The sequence below is a fragment of the Bos mutus genome, chromosome 2 (genome assembly GCF_027580195.1).
Source record: "Bos mutus isolate GX-2022 chromosome 2, NWIPB_WYAK_1.1, whole genome shotgun sequence".
Classification (NCBI taxonomy): Eukaryota; Metazoa; Chordata; class Mammalia; order Artiodactyla; family Bovidae; genus Bos; species Bos mutus.
The window spans coordinates 32,572,270-32,593,394 of record NC_091618.1 but is presented as its reverse complement, the minus strand read 5'-3'; positions in this window follow the sequence as shown (position 1 = coordinate 32,593,394).

Below are 21,125 nucleotides of genomic sequence, written 5' to 3'. Positions count from 1 at the left end.
GTACTCATGGGCTTGGCCTCATCCTCAGGGAAAGGATCTCCCACGGGGAATCTAGTAGAAGTAGCTGTAATCACAACAGGTAGCTGTTTAGGGATTTAGTGATCTTGAGTCCTGCCTAATATCAACTCAGAAATTAATATCATAACTCTTGGAACAGTACAGAAAGAAGTAGAGGAAAAGCAAAGATTAAGGCAAAATGAAAATATCCTGTTTGCTACCACCACCTTAAGACATGGGCCTATCAATGTGGTTTCCCCAAATACAGTATTTTGGCCTGGAGAATTCCACGGACTGTATAGTCCATGGGGTCGCAGAGAGTTGGACACGATTGAGTGACTTTCACTTTCACTTTCCCCAAATACGTGGTATTTCTTGAGCATTTAAATTGCATGTCTGAACATTTGGATATTTTGAACTGTTTTTTTTTTTTTTTTAAACTATGTTTACAGTTAAGCTACCTAAAAAAAAAAAAGCAAGCTCCATCTATCCTAAATGATTTGTTTTAAAACCCATCCCACCTTTAAAATATTCCTCCAGATAAGCTGGTGTTGAATATCTATATAATAGGTAAATATTCAGCTTTAGACTAGAAGAATCAGCATATTTCACCAACAAATTTTTTAAAAGATAAAGCAAATAATCTTATCTTACCCATGTTGAATGCGAATTCATTCTAGAATATCCGTCTCATGAGAGAGAGCCTGACATTCAACACTCACACATTTCATTTTCAAAGGTAAATGAACATGCTGCAGTCTGAGAGTTAATTTCTACTTAGGAATAAATGGAGGAATGTGGAGGGAAATAACTCCCAATTGGAAGATACTGAATGGCAATAATGTCACTCACGGCACTATATATATCGAGTGGATCATTAATAGCCAAGTAAAGGTGCAAGATCAATGTGGCATCGGGACCTTAACTGTGTTAATGATACATAGCAACACAGATATCGTCCTTAGAGAATTCAAGTTTCCAGAACTGATCCTACCGAAGTTAACATTATATTTTGGTGGAAAACGTAGTTCAGTGAGAAGAGCTTAGTCTCTGAATGTAGGTAAGCCTGAATTTGAACCTTAGTTTTTCTAATTGCTGGTTATGTGATCTTGTTCAGGGCCTGGTATACAGGAGAAATTCAACAAATCATAGTTTCCTCTGAAACAAGCCTATATTAGTTTATTATTGTGACCTCAACAAATCACCACAGGATTCATGGTTTAGAACAACACAAATTTGTTTTCCTATAATTCTGGAAGCCAGAAGTCCTAAAATCAAGGAGTTGGTGAGGCTGTGTTTCTTCTGAAAGTTCTAAGGAAGAATTTGTTTCTTTGTCTGGACACTGCTACTGCTACTGCTAAGTCACTTCAGTCGTGTCCGACTCTGTGTGACCCCATAGACGGCAGCCCACCAGGCTCCCCTGTCCCTGGGATTTTCAAGGCAAGAACACTGGAGTGGGTTGCGATTCCCTTCTCCAATGCTACCCAACTACTACTATGGCATACTGTACTCCAAGTATCAAATAGCAAAAACTCCCAAATTTCTCATAGTCAAATTGTCTCTGCATTTCATTGTAAACACAACTAACTGCCTGATTTTTTGGTCTCAGAAGCTTTTACACTCTAAATAATTATTGAAGACTCTGAACAACTATAGTTTATGGAGGCTGTATCTATAATATTTATCATATTCAAAATTAAGGGTGGGATTACAAACAGTTCCCTGTATAGCTCAGTTACAAAGGGATTCCCAGAAGGGATAGTCTACCCACTCTGGTATTCTTGGACTTCCTCTGTAGCTCAGCTGGTAAAGAATCCGCCTGCAAAATGGGAGACCTGGGTTTGATCCCTGGGTTGGGAAGATCCCCTGGAGAAGGGAAAGGCTACCCACTCCAGTATTCTGGCCTAGAGAATTCCATGGACTGTATAGTCCATGGGGTCACAAAGAGTTGGACACCACTGAGCAACTTGCACTTTCACTTTACAAAGAGTTACAAAGAGTGACTAACACTTTCAACACTTTACAAAGAATACACAAGAGAATACATAAGCACAAGCTCCAGTAGGTGTCATAAAGATGATGTCATCACATGTCATGGAGCCACTGGAAACTCAACTCATGGGAGAATAAGAGTGGAAAAGCAAGTAACATCTTATTGTTTAGTCGCTAAGTCATGTCTGACTCTTTTGAGATACCATGGACTATAGCCTGCCAGGCTCCTCTGTCCATAGGATTTTGTGGGCAAGAATATTGGAATGGGTTGTCATTTCCTTCTTCAACATCTTATTATTATTATGAAAAGAATGTTGACCTTGCAGACCCCCTAAAAGAGTCTTAGGCATCCCTAGGCTACATTTTAAGAAATTCTTTTCTAGAATACATCACTTGAAAAATGCCAAGATTCAAGTCTTTTGAGAACAAAATACAGATTTCAGGTGGTATAGTCCCTGTCACAGATGAAGAAGTCCATTGTATTAAATTCAAAACAAGTGACACAAAATGCTGACAAATAGCAGACATTTTCTGATTGAGTTCAATGACAGCAAAGTAGAAAACAAATATGACTATTACATAGTCATACTAGTATGCCCCCTGTCAATGCCAACATTTATTAATATAAATTAAAAGGAGTACAATTTAAAAATTAATTTTATTGCAAGTATAGCATAAATACAAAAATGTATACAAATCATTAGTATAGAGCTCAGTGATATTATGAAATTTAAAATTTCATAGAACACAACATGCTGATCAAGAAACAATGTTTTTGGCATCTTCAGAAGTCCCCAGATTCTACCCTTGACAAAGGTACTCACTATCCTGATTTCTAAACATCATAGATTATTTTCATCACATGAGGTTTTCATGGATGATTCCAAGCTTCCTGGCTGGATGATTCAATGAAAATCATTCCTACCTTGGGAAAAGAGCCATGAGGGCAACTACATTCTGGCCCTGGGGCCCAGGGATTAGGGTAGAAGGGCTCTTCCCTTCCCTCATCCCTCAATCTCTCCCTGGCATCTCAACCCATAAACCTCTGCTTCTGACTAAGAGACTCCTGATGGCTAGAGCTTCACTAGATGGATTTCCTATTTCTTGGCCTTAATGAAGGTAGGGTTTATAAAGGAGAAGAGCTGAAGGGTCAAGGCCAAGCTCTCAAGTCTGACAACCTGGCCTTGACATTTCCAATAGTCCTCTGAGTAAAGGACAAAAGTTATCCAAGAACCTAGATGTCAGTTAAGAGAAGCTCTTGCCCCACAGAGAAATGTACTTGGACCCTAGCATGATGAAGACATGCAACTGCATCTGGGGGATCTTCCTGCTACTGCTGAGTCATTTCAGTCATGTCTGACTCTGTGCGACCCCATAGACAGCAGCCCACCAGGCTCCTCCGTCCATGGGATTTTCCAAGCAAGAGTACTGGAGTGGGTTGCCATTGCCTTCTCCAGGGGGATCTTACAACCAGTGAATTACTCAACAGAAGCAGGAACAGCTGCAGAAACGCCAATTTTCCATCTCATGAAGCAGCTGCCGCACTGACTGTGCTGACAGCAGCATGGCAGCCAGTGTCACCTACCTCTGGTAGAAAAGATCAAGCAAGGGAAACCTCTTCCACCTTCCTGCTCCCCTGCAGACTTGGGTTGTAGGCTGCATTCATTCCCTGAGGGGTTAGAATCAACTAGTGAGGAAGGGGGAAGAAGTTTTGAAATGCTGAATGGATTCTAACTCCTGCTGCGACTGCTGCTAAGTCACTTCAGTCGTGTCCAATTCTGTGTGACCCCATAGTCGGCAGCCCACCAGGCCCGACTTCACTGTTGTGGCCATGATTGTCCTACACACTGCAGAGGCTATTAGCTATTTCATCCATACAGATGTAAAACACTCAGTAATATTTTCCCCTGGTTGAGTTGTGTACTCAGTTTGGGGGATCCCCTGACACTGGCCCATTTATTAGTTGAAATGATCATGTGAAACCACAGGCAGCTGAACCTTGGGAACACCTGCCGCAGTGTTTATAAATACATGGATAAAATCAAAACACCACACTTGATAGACCTCAGTAGCACACAGATATAATTATAGTCTACAGGCTTTCTCAAGGGGAGGTGGAGGTGAAGATAACAAAGCCAGCCTCATTCCGCTCTCTAATCTGATTCCCAGCACAAGCCAAGCAGCAGTGTGGGGCTGAGAAATGAGCAGAGGAATCCACAGAAGAGCCAAAGTGTGGTTGGCACACTGCTGCAGGTCTGAGAAGTATCTGTTACAGGTTCATGACAAGATAACTATAGAAATTGAAAGTAAGGATTTAAAATTTTTGGCAAAATTTGCTGCTAACTGTACATCTATTGAAACTAATAATTTAAAACGTGTGTTTCTCTTTTGTATGTCTATATTTTCACTTTTCCATGGTTCTGTTGCTGCTGCTGCTGCTAAGTCACTTCAGTCGTGTCCGACTCTGTGCGACCCCATAGACGGCAGCCCACCAGGCCCCCCCGCGTCCCTGGGATTCTCCAGGCAAGAACACTGGAGTGGGTTGCCATTTCCTTCTCCAATGCATGAAAGTGAAAAGTGAAAGTGAAGTCACTCAGTCGTGTCTGACTCTTAGCGACCCCATGGACTGCCCACCAGGCTCCTCCTTCCATAGGATTTTCCAAGCAAGAGTACTGGAGTGGGGTGCCATTGCCTTCTCTGTTCCATTGTTCTAGTATGTCAATATTGTATTTTATAAAAGTAATGGCCAGCAACAAATTGGAGGGGGCTAGGGGATCTGGTCCATTGTCTGATCCAAAGACAATCTATGAAACACTGACCTATTGATTGAAACCTAAGAGTTAATCTTTTTATGAAAAAATACTGATTCCACATAGATAATACCAGTTTGGTTAACCTCAGTAAGTAAAACACGAACTCCAGATTTAACATCAAGATTTAGCTTTGACAACTTCAGAGCTAAATAGTAAACTAATTAGCAATCACTATACACACACACACACACACACACACACATACTCATCAGATACAAGTCAATTTAGTATCATTTATTTGGCCTGGTTCAATTGGTTTATAGGCTTCCACGAAGCAATACTATTTAATCAACTACCAAAGGCATGCTTGTCACATGAGATGCTATATTCCAGAGACAATAAGAAAAATGCTATCAAAAGTCAAGAGAAATGACACTAGTTTAGATAAATGAAAAACAAGTTGAGAATATGGACTAGAAGACCACCTTTTTAAAAGTAATTTTCTCCTTTGGCTTTGTCCTATCTTTATAGTTGTATGCAAATTTAACATCCAATACAGATCTCATAGTGTTATTACTGATGCTTACAGTTGAAAATACTTGTTTACAAATGCTTATCTTGCCAAACAGATAAACACTAAGTTGCTTTGTAATGGGTTTTTGTTTTGAGTTTATCCATTGATTTGTAAAGTTCAGAGTAAGCAGATCCCCTGTGTTAGACTTTTAAATTTGCAAGCACTGGAGTTCAATCAATACCAATTGTTGAAGTGGGACCAACATCCTTAGGTGAAAGAAAACATTATTTGATAACTCCTTTTATCTTCTCTAAACTGAGAAAAGCAACTGTCTCATTCAAATGCCAGTTTCCCAATGAGAAACACACACTTTCTGCTTTATCTCCAACATAAGACAGAAATAAAAAAGAGAATCCAACAGCAGGAGAATATTACATTGTGTATGAACATCAGATAGACATAAACAACAAAAACAGATCTCAAATTGAATGACTGCACCTTTAAATGGATCCAGAAGTTATTAAATGGACTCATTTCTTTAATCATAAAAACCAAGTCATTATATTTTCTCTCTGATATTGTAAGAATTAAAGATTTTTATTATCTTTTTCCTGATTATAAAAGTAATAATGTTCATTATAGAAATGCATAATAAGAAAGCAAAAAACATTCATAGTCTTACCACATTTAGAGATAAACATTATTAATGCTTGTATTTACTAATGCCCTTCTTTTCTATAGATATTCACACACAATTAATTTTCTATATAGCAAAGATAATAATATGAATATCATAACATATCAGTGTGTATTTTATTCTTCTGTTTGCTATTAAAATATATTTTCCAAACTTAACACAAATTGTTTGGATACACAATTTCCAATGCCATAACATTCTATTGTATTGAAGTTATAATGCACATGGGCATTCTTCTATTGTTGAACACAATTTTTTATAGAGACTAGGAAGTATTAAAATCAGATTTCATTCAATTCCTGACTATCTCTTTCATTTATTAGCTATGTGACCTTAGTCAAGTTACTTAATCTCTCTAAACAGCAATTTTCTCAGTTATAAAAAATTAGGATAATAATACAAGTTACTGTATAGAGTTGCAACAGTGAATATGATGATGTATATAAGAGAGGTAAGCACAGTCCCTGGCTTTTCTCAGCAAATGTTAATTATTTTGATGCTGAGGTGAACATCTTATATCATACAGCTTTGGTCTAGTTTGTTTTTTTTTTTTAATTTAGTTTAGACATATGTCAAGAAGACTATAAATAGAAAAGTACATTTTAAAGAGTACTTTTCAGCATTGAGTACAACCAAGAGAAGCTAATAGACAGTGACTAGACTGTGTCATAATATGCTACTTTATTATAAGCAAACTAGTAAGACAATATAGAAAAAGTTAATGTATTTAAATGCTAAAAGAACAAAAACATTTTGTGAATGCTTACTTCACTTTGAGTTATTCATATATTCCTCAGATAAGTGTTAAAAATGAAAATGTGACTGGCACACTCAGTAAAAGATGTTAAAAATAGATGGTACATAGGAAGCATACAATAATTTGCACATATTTTCCAAAAAATAAAACCTTTAATGGGCAATAATCCTCACCTGCCTAAGTTCATCATCTGTCTTAACCTTCCCTTCTTTCCTTTCTCTTTCTTCATCCCACAACCAACCTAGAGAAGCAGCTGCTGACTGCTGATCTTCTACACAGATGCTAACTTCACCACAAAATACATTCATACACACAAAGTCTTTTTACTCCATAAGTCATGAAATATAAGAAAGGGGAAAAGGAACGGAATGGTAAAAAAGAAGAACTATCAAAAGTATCCAAACCCATTCACTCCCACAAATCTCTAAAACAGTTATAAAAAAGAGAATTTAGTTACCCATAAATCGATTTATTACATTTGTCAAAAGAATACACATATGTTAAGTAATTTTTTCTTCATTTAGATTTTTAAAAGACCTCGGGAAATTGAGCTTATAAGAACAACTGTGGCAGCCAACCCCAAGATGACCCTGGTATGGCCACATCAAACAAGGTTAACATGGGCACCCAACGAGATACTGTGGAAATGACTGAATGTGACTTCTGAGGCCAGGTTATCAAATATGCTGCAGCTTCCACCTTGCTCTTTCTTGGATCATTCACTCTGGTAGAAGCCAATCACCAAGCATCAAGTGAGACAGTCTTCCCTGTGAAGAGGTACATGTTGTGAGGAGCTGAGGTCTCCTGCCACCAGTAAGCATCAGCTCATCAGCCTTATGAATGAGACACACTGATGAAGTGACAAATCGATGGTACAACTAAAGCTGGTGTGCTTACAGCACTACCGTATTACACTACTCATTTAGTTCATATTGACCAATTAAATTTTACACCATGATGTATAAAAAGAATTTAGGATAATAACTAAAAAATAAACTTTTTAGATCAGGTAGGGAAAATTAAACTCTAGCAATCCCCAACAACATCCCAAAAGCGGTTATTCAAGTGGTCTGTAAATAAATGAAAAAGTCCTCAGATTCACTAGTCATCAGGGTAATCCAAATCAAAACACAAAGGGATACAACTGTATACCAGTTAGAGAGGCTAGAATTAAAAATAATGATAACAGCCAGTGTTAGTAAGGATATGAAGCAACTGTAACTCTTACACAGTACTGAAGAGGGTACAACCACATTGGTAAACTATCTGGTAGTATGTACTAAAGGTGAACTTATGCGTACCCTATACCTAACCATTCCACTCCTGGTAATAAAACCAACAGAAAAGTATCCATATATGCACCAAAAGACATGTAGAAAAGACTGTTAAAAATGCCAAAAGACTGTTAAAATCAAAAGACTGTTAAAAATGTTAACAGTCAAACACTAAGAATAATTCACATATTCAATAACAGTAGAATGGGTAAACTTGTATGTATCCATATAAGGAAATACTATACAGCAATAAAAAATAAATTACAGAGCTACACACCAACAAGAATGAACCTTCACATATATAACATAGTGAAAGAAGCCAGTCTTTTAAAGAAAAAAAAGAAAAGACATCAATGTAATTCTAGTAATGTAAAGTTCAAAAGCAGGCAAAACTAATCCATGGTGATAAGATTCAGAATAATGGTTTCCTTTAGGGAGGAGAAGGAGGACGTGACTGGAGGAAGGGACAGAGGGTGGAGACCTTTTGGGTACTAATAATAACTATTCCTTGACCTGTCTGGTAGTTACACAGATGTATTCATTTGATGGAAATTCATTAAGTGGTGTATCTATGATTTGCGCACTTTTCTATATGCATGTTATTCTTACATAAAAAATATTCACTTAGAAAAAAATACCTTACATGGTAATATATCATCCTTAATTTCCTGATGTTCATGACTGAACATGAAGGGACATTAGACAGGACAGTGCTCTTGTTCAGTTCAGTTCAGTCGCTCAGTCGTGTCCAACTGTTTTCGACCCCATGAATTGCAGCATGCCAGGCCTCCCTGTCCATCACCAACTCCTGGAATTCACCCAAACTCATGTCCATTGAGTCAGTGATGCCATCCAGCCATCTCATGCTCTGTCACACCCTTCTCCTCCTGCCCCCAATCCCTCCCAGTATTGGAGTCTTTTCCAATGAGTCAACTTTCGCATCAGGGAGCCAAAGTATTGGAGTTTCAGCTTTAGCATCAGTCCTTCCAAAGAACACCCAGGACTGATCTCCTTTAAAATGAACTGGTTGGATCTCCTTGTAGTCCAAGGGACTCTCAAGAGTCTTCTCCAACACCACAGTTTAAAAGCATCAATTCTTTGGCGCTCAGCTTTCTTCACAGTCCAACTTTCACATCCATACGTGACCACTGGAAAAACTATGGCTTTGACTAGATGGACCTTTGTTGGCAAAGTAATGTCTCTGCTTTTGAATATGCTATCTAGGTTGATCATAACTTTCCTTCCGAGGAGTAAGCGTCTCTTGTTAGGAACCAAATATTGAAGTATTAAGAGGAAATGGGGCACATGTCTGTACTTCTCAAGGGAATAAAATATAAAATATATAAGTTATATAGAGAGACAAAGTCAATGATGAGGCAAATGTGGTAATAATGTTAACAACGGGGGAGTCTGAGTGAAGGGTATATGAGAGTTCTTCGTGTTAATTTTATAATTTTTCTATGACTTGAAATCATTTCAAAGTAAAAAGTTAAAAAAATATTCCAAATATATCCAACTAAGTTTCCATGGGTAAAGAGTGAATTTCTCTATGCCTCAGAAGGCTCTAATGTTACATGGAGTTATTAATTTCTACCTTTCAAAACTATTATAATTATTTGAGAAAATAATACAAATAATAAGTAACAGTTACATAATTTACCTTAGTGTGAGCCAGAATTTGAACCCAGAGACTGACTCCAGAACCTACATTTCCATCTGGCACACGACTCAGTCAAGCAAATGACAGAGTAACTGACACATAGCAGATGTCATCAACGGTACCTACAACTGATGATGACAATGGTTCTTCTGTTAGTTTGCTAGGGCCACCAGACAAAGTAACACAAAATGAGATTTAAAACAACAGAAATTGGAAATTCCCCTGCAGTCCAGGCTAGGACTCTGCACTCTTACTGCAAAGGGCCTGAGTTCAAATTCTGGTGAGGAAACTAAGATCCCACAAGCCACATGGCTAGGCCAACAACACACACACACATAAATGTATCCCCCACATTTCTGGAGGCTAGAAGTCCAAAATCAAGGTGCTGGCAGGGCCATGATCCCCCTGAAGCCAACAGAGAAGGCTCCTTCCTTGCCTCTCCCACCTTGTCGGAGGAACTGCTTAGCCTGTGGCAGCATAACTCATTTCTCTGACTCCATCTTCACCCGGTCATCCCCCTGTGTAGTGTCCGTGTCTCTTTTCCACTTCTTATCATAAGGACACCAGTCATGTTGGACTAGGCCCCTGTCTCATCTTAATTTGATTACATCTACAAAGATTCTCTTTCAAAACAAGGTCATGTTAACATGTACTGGGAGTTAGGTCCTCAAAATTTATTTTAGGGGGACATAGTTCAACCCATAACAATGCTTTAAAATGCTTCCTTTCTGCCATGTTCTTGCCAAAAAGAGTGAGTTTAACTAGAACTCCCTTGCTGATACCAGGGCACCGTAGAAATGATGCCTGGACATGAGGAAAAGAAATCGTCTATGACTCTTCCTTCTGCTTAAACAAAGCAAAATGGAAATGCACCATTGTGTTCTCAGTAACACAGTCACTTCAAAGTTTATTCAGTTCCTTCTATATTAAAAGGTACAAAACAAGGGCAGATGGCCCAAAAGTGCCAGGAAAAAGCAGAGTTTGGGAGAAACTATGATAAAGGGACCAATTACCACTCAGTGTAATAAATATAAAGTGATACATACAAAAAAAAGAGCAAGGATCCTGGAAAATTGTTATATTTAGCTAAACATTTCTCTTCCTCTCTACAAAGTGCTTTTAGCCTTGGGAACCAGGTGTGTCTGTGTGTATTAGATTTGATAATTGGAGGCTTCCAAATAAAGAGTGTTATCTCTATTTAGCACTGGAGGAGGGGCATAAAGGGAAGGGAGAATGGGGGTTAATTTGGAGTGTAGTGCCCATCTTTGACTGTCATGGTGAAGCCCCAGGGGGGATTTTCTTGTTTGAATAACTCGAATATTCAGACAAGTCATGCTGTGGAATGTTATGCCTAGAGATTACATGCTAGAGGAAGATCAGACACGTCCTGGTGATTGAGAGAGAGGGTTTCCCAAAGGGGAATTAGAGGTTCACAGAGTACAGGTATGAAGAAAAAAGCGGTTGCCAAGAAAAGTGGAACTGAGAGGAGATCAAGGAAGGAGTTGTGTCCACAAAGGCAACCCTTCACAGAGGTTCAAGACTGGGAGCTTTACCCTGGGGAATGGCAATAAGAACAAGCGGCAGACAGTTTAAGATTTTTCTCTACGTCCTAATTTCCCTTTCCTTCCAACACAGTAGGTGAATCAGATTCATTCGCATAGCCTAGTATGGCAAGGTATGAAATTAAGGAAAGGAGTTATAAGGAGAAGTACAGTTAGTGCTTATCTATCCCTCTGCATCCAATCATAGGAGGTCTATTTTCCAGAATATAATCACCCCACTCCAGTACTCTTGCCTGGAAAATCCCATGGAAGGAGGAGCCTGGAAGGCTGCAGTCCATGGGGTCCCTGAGGGTTGGACACGACTGAGCGACTTCACTTTCACTTTTCACTTTCATGCATTGGAGAAGGAAATGGCAACCCATTCCAGTGTTCTTGCCTGGGTAGAATCCCAGGGACGGGGGGCCTGGTGGGCTGCCGTCTATGGGGTCACACAGAGTCGGACACGACTGAAGTGACTTAGCCTAGCCTAGCCTAGCACCAAAAAGAGTAGCAATCAGTCCTGCTGCTGCTGCTGCTAAGTCACTTCAGTCGTGTCCGACTCTATGCGACCCCATAAACGGCAGCCCACCAGGCCCTGCCGTCCCTGGGATTCTCCAGGCAAGAACACTGGAGTGGTTGCCATTTCCTTCTCCAATGCGTGAAAGTGAAAAGTGAAAGTGAAGTCGCTCAGTCGTGTCCGACTCTTAGCAACCCCATGGACTGCAGCCCACCAGGCTCCTCCATCTACGGGATTTTCCAGGCAAGAGTACTGGAGTGGGGTGCCATTGCCTTCTCCGGTGATCAGTCCTAAGGCAGAACAAAAGGAGATGGAAAGGACAGTAAGCCAAGAAAGGCCAAGAGTTAAGAAGATTGCTTAGGAATTGGTGTAGGATAAAACAAAATTTTCAAAATATTCCAGGAAAAAGTGATTTGGGAAGATGGATAGGGAAAGGTAGTGTGATACTGAATAATCACTGTAAAGCTTGTCCTCAAAACTTCATCATTTACTATCTGCATCATATACTTGCATTTTTATAACTTGTATTTTTAAAAGTTACCAGAAACTTCGAGAAAACATGGTTCTGTTGTCTTTTAACATCACTACTCATTTGGGTTTAAGTTCTGTGAAGTCAGATGTTTAATTTATGGAAACGAATCAATTGCAAATGATTTTTGTCCTGAAGAGAAGCTACCCTGAAGGTTACAGTTTATTGCCGTGTAGGACATTAGCCAGATTTACATATAATTTAGCAATCTAATTTCATGATTCCTTATTTACTTTTTTACTTAATATATATATAAATCTCATATTCTTATTTAGCCTTTTTTTAACCTACTAACTAAATAAAAGTTTGATCCATGCTATCTACTTACATACAAATTATATTCATATTTTGAAATTATACATTAAATCTGCATACATTTGCAGAAAATCATATCAGAAGATGAAAGCTTTCAATTCTGAGCTTGGCTGTTTACAGATAAAACAGACAGAAGAGGAAGAAGAGGAAGGAACGTGTCAGACATTTCAGGAAGTATATTTGTAGCTTGTAGAAGTAAACAATATTATAATATTTTATATCTGACCACAGTAAAGAAAGCTTCATGAATGTATTTTGGCTAATGGGAATATGTAAACATAGCAATGATTTTCAAGTGAAGCACGATAATTTTATGTTTATTAAAAAGGGAGTTATGGTTTTGAAAGAAGTAAAAAAAATTCCTTTACGAAATTGTTCAGTATTATAAACTTTATGTCCTGGATGTATGTTATACTATTCCATTTACTATTGTTCTTACTTTTCAATTTTATAAATAAACTAAAATGTACTTGACAGAAATATACTTTAACATTTTATCTTTGCCATCCATATATAAACTGTTGTAAGTTACTGTGGTGTGTGACCAATTCGTGCAACTTGTTAGTTATGCTAATGAGGCCAAGGCCTCAGCTAGGGTCCCCAGATGATTGAACAAGTCTTGCAAATTCATGCTGGGTTATTAGTCACAAGAGGGATTTACTGATGAGTAAGAATCTGGATGAAGCAGCATAAATCCATCAACCCTCAAGTAACTCCAGTTGTACACCCCAAATTTCAGTTTGACAGCATTCTTTATCATGATGTGGGACTCAGAAACATATCAAACCTAGAGCCAACTTTAGCCAATGACTTTTTAACTAATAATATTAATCATAAAATATTGATCATCTTTAGTTTTAATAGTTCATTCTCCAAAATATTAATAGGGCTTCTCTTGTATAGAAAAATTGATTTTGCTTTAACTATCAGTTGTTAATACTGGAGCTTTATTGGAGGCTGACTTATCCTCAGCTTACATTTAGCTCACTCTGACTTATTTGGCTTATTCAGGGAATGTGGATTCCCTTTCGCCAAACCAATTCTAACAGTGATAAAAACCCCTACAGATGTTCTTTCTTTGCCAGAGGCTTTTCATGGTTTTTAAAAAAAGAATGGACTCCTGTCTCTATCTAAGGACTCAATTTTCCTTGGTTTCTGTACGTAAAGAAGAAATTGGTTTTTCTGTTCCATATGACAAAACCTGAGAGAGAAAGATGTGGGGAGGGGAGTCCTTTCATGATGTCATGAAATATTCTTACATCTTATCAAGTATTTTTATTGATTGATTTCCTACACCAGATCCAACAGGATTTCATATCAAAAGTAGCAGTATTTGATACTTGGTTTTTGACAGTCTATCCATTCTAAAAAGTATGATCTAAAAGATCATATTTTTTCAAGCAACATTTTACACAGATTCAAATGAGGAAGGCTTCTCTCAGAGGTTTCTCAGAAGTCAATTTTATTCCATTATTTAATTATGGAAGATATAATATGTTAATAAAATCATCTTATTTATTTGTAAAGTTTATAGTATATTAGATGGTAATAAGACTATGTATACAGAAAATTGAGAGGGAAAGGAAGTATGGAAGGATGTGAAGGGTTTTGCAAATACCTGAGTAGCTGAGCTATTTCAAATCCTAAAAGATGATGCTGTGAAAGTGCTGCACTCAATATGTCAGCAAATTTGGAAAACTCAGCAGTGGCCACAGGACTGGAAAAGGTCAGTTTTCATTCCAATCCCAAAGAAAGGCAATGCCAAAGAATGCTCAAACTACAGCACAATTGCACTCCTCTCACATGCTAATAAAGTAATGCTCAAAATTCTCCAAGCCAGGCTTCAGCAATACGTGAACCATGAACTTCCAGATGTTCAAGCTGGTTTTTTTTTTTTTTTGACTGTATAATTCCTTTTATATGAAGTGTCTAGAATAGGCAAATTCATAGAACACAGTGTGGTTGCCAGAGGTCTGGGAAATGGTAATGTGGAGTGACTGCAAATGGGTAAGGGCTGTCTTCTGGGGGGTGATGGAAGCAGCTGGAGTCAGTGGCGACACCCGTACAATCTTGGGAATACGCTGCTGCTGCTGCATCACTCAGTCGTGTCCAATTCTTCGCGACCCCATGGACTACAGCCCACCAGGCGCCTCTGTCCATGGGATTTCCCAGGCAAGGATACTGGAGTGGGTTGCCATTTCCTTCTCCACAAGCTGGTTTTAGAAAAGCCAGAGGAACCAGAGATCAAATTGCCAACATCTGCTGGATCATTAAAAAAGCAAGAGAGTTCCAGAAAAACATCTATTTCTGCTTTATTGACTATGCCAAAGCCTTTGACTGTGTGGATCACAATAAACTGTAGAAAATTCTGAAAGAGATGGGAACACCAGACCACCTGATGTGCGTGTTGAGAAGCCTGTATGCAGGTCAGGAAGCAACAGTTAGAACTGGACATGGAACAACAGACTGGTTCCAAATAGGAAAAGGAGTACGTCAAGGCTATATATTGTCACCTTGCTTATTTAACTTATATGCAGAGTACATCATGAGAAATGCTGGACTGGAAGAAGCACAAGCTGGAATCAAGATTGCCGGGAGAAATATCAATAACCTCAGATATGCACATGACACCACCCTTATGGCAGAAAGTGAAAAAGAACTAAGGAGCCTGTTGATGAAAGTGAAAGAGGAGAGTGAAAAAGTTGGCTTAAAGCTCAACACTCAGAAAATAAAGATCATGGCATCTGAATGGGAAATAGATGGGGAAACAGTGAAAACAGTAGCTGACTTTATCTTTTAGGGCTCCAAAATCACTGCAGATGGTAACTGCATCCATGAAATTAAAAGACGCTTACTCCTTGGAAGGAAAGTTGTGACCAACCTAGACAGCATATTAAAAAGCAGAGACATTACTTTGTCAACAAAGGTCCGTATAGTCAAGGCTATGGTTTTTCTAGTGGTCATGTATGGATGTGAGAGTTGGACTGTGAAGAAAGCGGAGCGCCGAAGAATTGATGCTTTTGAACTGTGGTGTTGGAGAGGACTCTTGAGAGTCCCTTGGACTGCAAGGAGATCCAAGCAGTCCATCCTAAAGGAGATTAGTCCTGAGTGTGCATTGGAAGGACTGATGCTAAAGCTGAAACTCCAATACTTTGGCCACCTAACGCGTAGAGCTGACACTGAAAAAGCCCCTGATGCTGGGAAAGATTGAGGGCAAGAGGAGAAAGATTGAGGGACGACAGAAGATGAGATGGTGGGATGGCATCACCGACTCAATGGACATGAGTTTGAGTAAACTCCGGGAGTTGGTGATGGACAGGGAGGCCTGGTGTGCTGCAGAGTCGCAGAGTCGGACATGACTGAGTGAATGAACTGAACTGGAGTAGCTTACTCCCTCTTCTCCTTCAAGCCTTTCCTTAAATATCACCTTCTTAGTGAGGCCTGCCTTGATCACTGAAACATGTCATATTTGATCCTCCATAAAGAATTCTACATTTTCTTTCTTTTTTATAAGATTTAAGGCTGAATTTATGTCTTTATTATGTACATTGCTTATTATCTGCAACCTCTTCCTCCATGAAGGCAGGCATTTTTGTCTATTTGAGTCACTACTGTATCCCAAGATTTTAGAACATTGCATGACACAGAATAGGTGCTCAATAAATACATATGGAATGAATGAAAAGTGTAGTCAGAGATGTTTTCTCCGAAAAGTTAACAATGAGGAAAGGTGTGAGACTGGAGAGGGAGTGAACCCTCAAAGTAGATGCCTGCCTGGAATGTTGAAGCAGCAGCAATTCCACTGCAGTCGCAGTGGAACAGACAAGAATGAGGACAGTGGAAGAGGAAGGGAAGTTAAGAGGTAAGATTGTATGGTCTGTGGCTCATCATAAATACCTCTGTTTTTACTGTCAGTGAGAGAAGCCTTTGGAAAGATGAGGGCAGAGCTGAATGACAACTGTACATGCTTTTGAAAGGATTTCTCCAGCTGGTCACACTGTTGAGAACAGGCTACAGGGGGAAGGGCAGAAAGTGGGAAAACCAGTTACCAGGATGCTGAAATAGTCCAGGAAGGAGATGACAGTTACTTGGCCAAATAGGTGGTTGTAAAAAGTGGCTGGATTCTGCACACATTTGAAGACAGAGCTGATGGGATTTACTGACAGATTGCATGTCGGGTACGAGAGAAAGAAATTCACAGCAACTTCAAGGTGTTTGACCACAAAAAGTGGTTGGATACACATGCAGTGATGAGATGTAAAGACTATGTGAGGCATTATTGGTGGGGGAGGGGAGGGTGGAAAAAAGTGCTGAAAACCAGTTCTTTTCTGCTAAATACAGATTCTGATGGTCAAAACAATTCAAATTTCTTGCCCTAATTTATTTTCCCAAGTTCCCCGGTAGTTTATGCTGTGGACTTACCTTAAGTCTTCACAGAGACCCTCAATGACTGCTACTTTTGGGGGCTTCCAATATTACTACCCTGGAACCTTTCCAGAACCCCAGACACTTTCTGGGATGTGCATGTGTGCTAAGTTGCTTCAGCAGTATCTGACTCTATGCAACCCTATGGGCTGTAACCTGCCAGGCTCCTCTGTCCATGGAATATTCCAGGCAAGAATACTGGGGTGGGTTGCCCATTTCCTACTCTAGGGAATCTTCTCACTCTTGATCCAGGGATCAAATTCACATCTCTTCCTTCTCCTGCACTGGCAGGTGGGTTCTTTACCTCTGTGCCCCCTGGGAAGCCCCATATGTGCATATATATAGTTGTTGTTGTTTGTTTTAAATAAAGTTTGTGTTGGAGATATTCACTCAAGCGATGGAGCTCCAATTTGAGAGTGACTTACCCACAGTCCTTTAAGTATGAGACAGTGACCTCAAAGGGTATAGCATGCGCATCGCCTGTGTCTTGCTGTCCGATAGATCGTTAGCAGTCAGCTTTGGATTTCATTTTCCGTTGCCGAAAATTGTTTTAAAAAATTAAAAAAGAAAGAAGACAACTGAAGTAATATAACACCTTTATTTATCACTTCATGAAGCTGATATTCTCCCCTTAGAGAACTGCAAAATGAGGTGAAAAGCGGGCAGCTTTTCTAGGACAAAGAATAAAGAACTAGAAAGAGACAAATAGAGAATACCTGGCTGGGGCCACACAGTCTCGCCAGTGTGAGGTGAGAGGGAATGAGGACGTGAGGACAGAGTCCGGCGGTGGCTTGGGCCTGGGGACTGGCTGACCGCCTAGACTGCATTTCCGGTCAAGCCAGGCATTGACAGAGACCTGAAAGTTTGCATTTGCTTCTGTGGCACCGGGGCTGGTGCGCCTCCATCTGTGGCCTAGAAAGTCACTCCCGCTCTGTTACTGGGTAACAAATTACTCCCAAATTGAGCGGCTTCAAACAACATTCATTACCATCTGTGGGTTCACATCTGGCGATGCCTGCCCTGGGTGGTAAGACATTAGGGTCTCAAACAGAGGCCGCAGTTCCCTGAAGGTGCCACCTCAGCTGGAGAAACCCCAGCCTTGGCTCCCAGCCACTCGGCCTCTCCCAGGGCTGCTCGCTGCCCTGCAGCCTGCCCCGCCCAGCTTGCCATTCAAGGAAGAAGCCATACAGTCCCAGTTGAAAGCGGCCCCAACACTTCTGCCACGATGTCCGTCACCAGCCCAACCCTGCTAGTGTGAGAGAGGACCCCACAAAGGTGAGACCAGAAGGTGGGCATCTTCTGGGACTACGTGGGAGGCTGACAACAGCAAGCCAGTTTTATCAATTCCCATGTTTTCTGACACAACACTTTGTATACAGTCAAGAGAATGGATAACACAGTATTTGTTAAACCGTGTTTTGCTATTATGACCAACCCTCAAATAAACGAGGCGAATTGTTTCCAGAAGGCCCACACACCAAAATCTGCGAATGCTCAATCCGATACGCCGTCCTCTGTACACACGTTTTTCACATTCACGGATTCAACCCATTGTGGGTGGGAATTTCGAATCTGCGGATACAAATGCCAACGGGAGAACACCGCGGGCTAGCGAGTCCTTGTAGAAGTGGATCCATGCAAATTAAACCCGGGTTGTTCAATGGTCAACTGTATTTTCTTGCATAAGGAAGGTGGGATAAAGAATTTTTTTCAAAGCTACTCACACACATTTTGCATTTAATGTTGACACTGTCTTGATCTTATTATGTGTCTCTGGAAAGTTTTTTGTTTTTTAATTTTCTTTTGTCTGAAAACTGTTTCTTTACCTTAATGCTCCTGGTGCTAATCTAGTACAAGACATATGTGTGCGTGCTCAGTCCTGTCTGACTCTTTTTGTAGCCCGCCAGGCTTCTCTGTCCATGGGATTTTCCAGGCAAGAATACTGGAGTGGGTTGCCATATTCTACACCAGGGGATCTTCCCCACTCAAGGATGGAACCCACCTGTCCTGCACCTGCAGGCAGATTCTTTATCACTGAGCCACCTGTGAATGCCTGTATAAGACCCTCAGGGTTTCCATTCTAGCACTGTGACCTTGAGCTTCTAAGGTCTTTATGTCCTGCATCTGAAAAATGGGGGTCAGAATAGAATGCCCCTTAGTGTGTTATAAAGAAAATGAGATACAGGAGCACTTTTTTAACCTGAAAACGTTATGCAAACATAGCTGATTATCCTTGACTTTGAGATTACACGTTTGTTGTTGATGACCCAGAGAACAACCTTTGCTGCTCCCTAGTGGCAGCAATGTTCTCCTGGGAACACTGTTCTAGAAATAAATCATCTTTGCTTTCATCACTCTTTAAGGCATGCTTTCTTTTGACATGCTTAATATTTTGTGCAGACTGCATGAACTCATTACATAAGTAATATGTAGAAAATATTCTAAGCAGGCAATGGTTTAATTATTTTGTGATTGCACTTTCTTGGACTTTTCCATTTCTCAGCCCTTGTTAAGCTTAAATGTCCTAAGTGCCCTCCTTGTGGGCTTCCCAGGTGACCCGAGTGATAAAGAACCTGCTGCCAATGCAGGAGACGCAAGAGACTCTGGTTTGATCCCTGGTTTGGGAATATCCCCTAGAGAAGGGCATGGCAGCCTACTCTAGTATTCTTGCTTGGAGAATCCCATGGACAGAGGACCTGGCTAGCTATAGACCATGGGGTAGCAAAGAGTTGCACATGACTGAAGCAACTTGGCACAGCATCCCTGCCCTACTTTTATCCATCCATTACAGTCTCCTTGCACTTAATGTATTAGCAAACATGAGTTTTTAGTGGGGAGAAGCAAACCTATAAAGTGGTTCAGAGAATAAAGAATCTGCCCGCAATGTGGGAGACCTGGTTTCAACCCCTGTGTTGGGAAGATCATCTGGAGAAGGGAATGATAGCCCACTCCAGCAATCTCACACCTGGAGAATCCCATGGACGGAGGAGCCTGGCAGGCTACAGTCCATGGGGTCGCAAAGCATCGCACACGACTGAGCAACTAATAACAAAAAAAGCGGTAATAAATTTTTTTGATGTTATGGTGAAGTAGTTCTTGTGCTTGGGAGTTGTTTTGACATTCGGGTTCAATAATAAATAGATGCACTGTGGGGTCTCTTCAGCCCCATATTTAATCTTAATCCTGAACTAGATTCTTTGGGGGGGAAATGAGACATATGACAGATGACAATTGTGTTTCATTTATAATTAAGCATATGGAGTCTTGTTCCTACTTGTGAAGGGTTGCACAATTTTTGCTCCAAGAAAAGCATCCAAGTGTTTTATTATGCTCTTATTTTTCCTAGTGATCCAAAATATTTTTTCTTTTGCTATTGATTTTTATATGGAGCTTTTCCAGATGTTAGATTGAAGATTTTAGTTTAACCTTGTAGACTGACCTTTTCTCTTCAAACACAGGATATTGGTTTCAAGTTCTGAAAATATGATGTAATATTAAAGGTTGACTTTTCTGAATAAATTCTGAGAAGGTACACCTGATAAATGAGTTAATCTACACAAAGTGTAGAGAATAGAGTATATTACCAAACTTAGGTTCAGCGTCTTTACTATTAGAAAGCCAATACTCAAGTGTTGGTTGGAAAAGAAAATGTTGCTTTATTCAGGAGGTCAGCCACCTGGAAAGAAGGTGAACTCGGGTCCAGAAACCAACTCCGAAGATTTTGCTAACCATGAAAGTTTTTAAAGGGAGAATAATTTGGGTAGGGAGTCAGAGATAATTAAATTCCACTATATCCAGGCACATTCGGAGAAGGCAATGGCACCCCACTCCAGTACTCTTGCCTAGAAAATCCCATGGATGGAGGAGCCTGGTGGGCTGCAGTCCATGGGGTCGCTAAGAGTCGGACAGGACTGAGCGACTTCACTTTCACTTTTCACTTTCATGCATTGGAGAAGGAAATGGCAACCCACTCCAGTGTTCTTGCCTGGAGAATCTCAGGGACGGGGGAGCCTGATGGGCTGCTGTCTATGGGGTCGCACAGAGTGGGACACGACTGAAGCGACTCAGCAGCAGCAGCATATCCAGGCACATTACCATTATTAGTCATTTTATAGTTTGTATGTGCATATGTGCTAAGTCCCTTCTGCTGCTGC